This window comes from Sturnira hondurensis, unplaced genomic scaffold (genome assembly GCF_014824575.4).
Source record: "Sturnira hondurensis isolate 20B ecotype Veracruz unplaced genomic scaffold, ASM1482457v3 Scaffold0022237, whole genome shotgun sequence".
Taxonomy (NCBI): Eukaryota; Metazoa; Chordata; class Mammalia; order Chiroptera; family Phyllostomidae; genus Sturnira; species Sturnira hondurensis.
This window is the reverse complement of record NW_028094868.1, coordinates 87640-92306: the sequence shown is the minus strand read 5'-3', so window position 1 is coordinate 92306 and position 4667 is coordinate 87640. Positions and strand designations below refer to the sequence as shown.

General features: G+C 32.4%; 1 non-coding gene across 1 annotated transcript; it reads right to left on the bottom strand.

Annotated features, from left to right (window-relative positions):
- Positions 1–3985: 3985 nt before the first annotated feature.
- LOC118979328 (U6 spliceosomal RNA) lies at positions 3986–4087 on the bottom strand. Its single transcript, XR_005064895.1, has one exon. It is a non-coding gene; the product is annotated as a U6 spliceosomal RNA (small nuclear RNA).
- Between the last annotated feature and the right edge of the window lie 580 nt (positions 4088–4667).

Here is a 4667-nt window from a genome sequence, read left to right as displayed (position 1 = left end):
ACATCAATGTGTGGTTGCCTCTCATGTGTCCCCTACTGGGGACCTGGCCTGCAACCCTGGCATGTGCCCTGACTGGAAATCGAACTGGTGACCCTTTGCTTCACAGGCCCGTGCTCAATCCATTGAGCTACACCAGCCAAGGCTAGGGTTAACTTTTTATTATTATGGCTGTGTTAATTTTTTAAGCAGTGAATTATAGAAATTCACACTTCATGAGTGTACAATTCAGTGATTCTTGAATGAACAATTCAATGATTCTTGAATTTACAGAGTTGACTATCACCACAACCCAGTTTTAGAACATTTCCATCACTCCCAAATGACCCTTTATATCCATTTATAATCTTTTCATCCCCAGCCCTGGGAAATCATTAATCTATTTTTTGTCTTTATAGATTTACTTTTCTGAACATTTAGTCATAATGAAATCATGCCATGTGTGGTGTTCTGGGTCTGGCTTCTTTTACTTAGCATAATGTTTCTGAAGTTCAGCCATGTTGTAGCATGCGTATGTACTTCATTCCATTTTGTTGACTGATAGGTTTCTACTGTATGGATATGCATTTGTTTCTCCATTTTTAGTTGGTAGATATCATATTGTTCCTATCTTTTGGCTGTTATAAACAATAGTGATATGAACACTCACGTGCAAATTTATGTATGAGTGTATGCATTTATTTCTCTTGGATAGATAGCTAGGAGTGGGACCAGTGGGTTATATGCTAAAATTATGTTCAAATTTTTAAAGAAAGTGCCATACTGTCTTTCAATGTAGTTGCATCATTTTACATTCCCACCAACACATCATGAAGATCTAGTTTCTATACATTCTTGCCAACACTTACTACTGGTTTTTCTTATTATAGCCATTCTAGTGGGTGTATAGTAGTAGCTCACTGTAGATATAATTTAAATTCTATTAATAAATAATGATATTGAGCATTTTGTATGTATTTATTAGTTCTTTATATAGTTTCTTTTCTGAAATGTTTATTCAAATGTTTTGTCAAAATTTTAACTAGGTTGTCTTTTTATTGTTGTGTTGTAAGAGTTCTTTATGTATTCTAGATACAAATGTCAGATATATAATTTCCAAATACTTTCTCTCAGTTTGTGGTTTGTCTTCAAATTTTCTTAAAGGTGACTTTTGAAGAGCAAAGTTTTAATTAATTAATTCGTTTTTATGTTGATAGCTAGTCTTTAATAATGCTACTGCAGACTCCAAACAATCATCATTCATGGGGGTACATGACATTTTGATTTAATCCCTGAGCTTGAAAAATAAGCCATTAAATATTTTTCAAACAAAGTGAAATAGCTTTACTACATTTTCTTATTAATATATGTATATTATAAAATTTAGATAAAACAACCAAATGATATAAAAAAGAAAGTGAATATCTGGAGAAACTTAAACATCTAAAGTTGATTACTATTGACATAGTGTCATTTGGTGTATACAATACAATACACCAAATGTGTTAACATACATAGACATTTTGAACCATACTGTAATTATACTGTTGATTATACCACAATCCTCCATGCTGCTTTGTACTTCTTAGTTTTCCCTTTTTAAAAAATTAATTTATTAAGGTGGAAGCTTAGGTTATTAATTTGAGAGTTTTCTTCTTATAACATAGGCATTTGAAATTATAAATATCTCTTGAGACAGTGTTTGATCTGTATCATAAAGTTTGACATATTTTAATTTTCATTCTGTTTGAAATTTTCTTAAATTATTTTATTGTTTGTTCAAATACAGTTGTCTGCATTTACCCCCACTACTCCACCCATCCCAGCCTACACACATTGATTATTTAGAAGTATATTGTTTCATTTCAAAATATTTATTGATTTCTCAAATTTCTTTTTGTTGATTTATAATTTAATTTAATTATGATTGTAGCACATACTTTGTAGGATTTTAATCCTTTTAAGTTTATCAGATCTTGTTTTATGGTCTAGCATATCTATTCTCAAGAATGTTCCATGTGCACTGGAAAGAATGTATATTCCACTGTTGTTGGGGGGGGTTGTATAGGTGTCAATTAGATCAGATTAGCTGATACTGTTGTTCAATTCCTCTATATCTTTTCTATTTTATGTCTCATTGTTCTATACATTATTAAAAGTGGGCTATAGCCCTGGCTGGTGTGGCTTAGTGGATTGAGTGCTGGCCTGTGAAGCAAAGGGTCACTGGTTCAATTCCCAGTCAGGGCACATGCTTGGGTTGCAAGCCAGGTCCCCAGTGGGGGACACATGAGAGGCAACCATACATTGATGGTTCTCCCTCTCTCTCTCTCCCTTCCCCTCTAAAAATAAATAAATGAAATAAAATAAAGTGGGCTATAAAATCTTTAATTATTATTGTTTAATTGTTTATATCTCCTTTCAGTCCCATCAGTTTTGCTTCATGTAGTTTGGAGTTCTGTTGTTAGGCACGTATATGCTTTTAATTGTTTATCTTTCTTATTAATTTAGACTTTGTTTATTAAAATTTATTTTTTACTCATCACCACACTGTACATTATATCTCTGGTAGATTATCTTTTTTCCCTGAAATAAATATCACTTATTATTTAATATTATGGCTAATGTAAGTTAATTGCAAATTGAAAAAGACATAAACAAATTGTCCACATCCTCTACCTTTCATCTCTTTTTTCAGTTTTTCATTAGTAATCAAACAAGATCCTTGTAATGCTAAGGTATAATGATTGGGATTAGCTTATCAACAAGCTGGCTAAGAATTACAACTAGAAAGGAATTTTTATATGTGTACATAAAAGGAAAGGTATAAATTACATATTGCACAGTAAAAAATATCTTTGTTATTTATGAAGCACCTACTATGTACTATGGAGCCAAGAATCATTTATTCCTCACATTAACCCTAGGAGGTCTTGACACCTCAATTCATAATCGAAAAAAATAGGCTTATAAAGTAACTTGCTAGAAGTCACATCGCTGGTGAGTGACTCAGCTGGGATTTACACACCAGTCATGCTGTCACAGACATGGTACTTATTTATCTTTTAACTGGATTAGTACTTTATACTTATAAAATGCCCTTTTTTGTTTGTAGTAATATTTTTGTCTTAAAGTCTATTTTGTCACTATTATAGTGACTTTATCTGTATTATACTTGCCATTGCATGGTATATTTTCTCATACTTTTACTTTAGATTTATTTGTACCTTTGAATCTTTAAGTGTATCTCTTGTACATAGCATATAGTTATTGGATCTTGTCTGCCTTTTGATTTGAATATTCATTCCTCTTCTTCAGTTAAATTTTTAATTGAAATAATTGTAAATTCTCATGCAGGTCAAAGAAACAATGCAGAGTGCTCCCTGGTACATTTTGTTCATTTTTTCCAATGCTAATATTTTGTAAAATGGCAGTTACAGACTGAATATTGACATTGATATAATTCATAGCTCTTATTCAAGTTTCCCTAGCTGTATTTGTACTCATTTGTGTTGTGTGTATGATGGGGTGTGGAGGGCAGTGAGTTTACTAAGTTCTATATAATTTTGTCACCCACGTGTGTTCATGTATCCAATACCACTGTACCAAACAGTTCCAACATCAGAAGAATCCCTCATGTCGCCCATTTGTAACCACTCTTACTTCCCTGACACAACCACCTTTGTCCCTAACTCTTGGCAGCCACTAATCTGACCACTATCTCTAAAATTTTCTCATTTAAAATGTTATATAAATGGCCTGGCTGGTGTAGCTCAGTGAATTGAGGGCAGGCCTGCGAACCAGAGCATCACAGTTCGATTCCCAGTCAGGGCACATGCCTGGGTTGCAGGCCAGTTCTGGGCAAGGACACAAGAGAGGCACCCATACATTGATACTTCTCTCCCTCTCTCCTTCCTTTCCCCTCTAAAGATAAATAAATAAAATCTTTAATTTAAAAAATGTTATATAAATGGAATAATTCATTATGGAACACTTTGGTATGATTATTAGTTGAAAAAAGAAACACTTCATAAATTTGCATATCATCTTTGCATATGGCCCATGCTAATCTTCTCTGTCTCATGCCATTTTTGTGTATGTGCTGCCAAAGTATGAACAATCAATATTTTTAACATAGGTATTGATGTAGTTGTATTATATCTCCTAATTTTTGTTTTCTATGCCTCATGTCTTTTTATTCCTCTATTCCTTTTTTACTACCTTTTTTGTGGTAAATACTTCTAGAATACTATTTTAATTCCTTTGTATTTGCCTTTTATCTTTGCAATGAGTTTTATTTGTTCTCCTGAAGGAATTATAGTCTATTTTAACTGAAAACACTCTACTTTAGATAATACTAACTTAATTCTAGTAGAATAGAGAAACTTTGCTCTATTCCCTCTGATTCCTTTGTGATTTATTGTCATTTATATTAATTTATATGCTGTAGTCCCCCAAATACAGTTTTCCAATTATTTGCTTATGCAATTTTATTTTAAACAAGAGAAGAAAATAGAAAAAAACTATCTTTATACTCTCTTTTAACTACATAATTATCTTTACTCATATTCTTTATTTCTTTGAGTGTGTGTGTTTTTAAAGATTTTATTTATTTATCTTTAGAGGGGTAGGGAAGGAGAGAGAAAGAGAAATATCAATGTATGGTTGCCTCTCATGCGTCCCCTGCTGGGAAC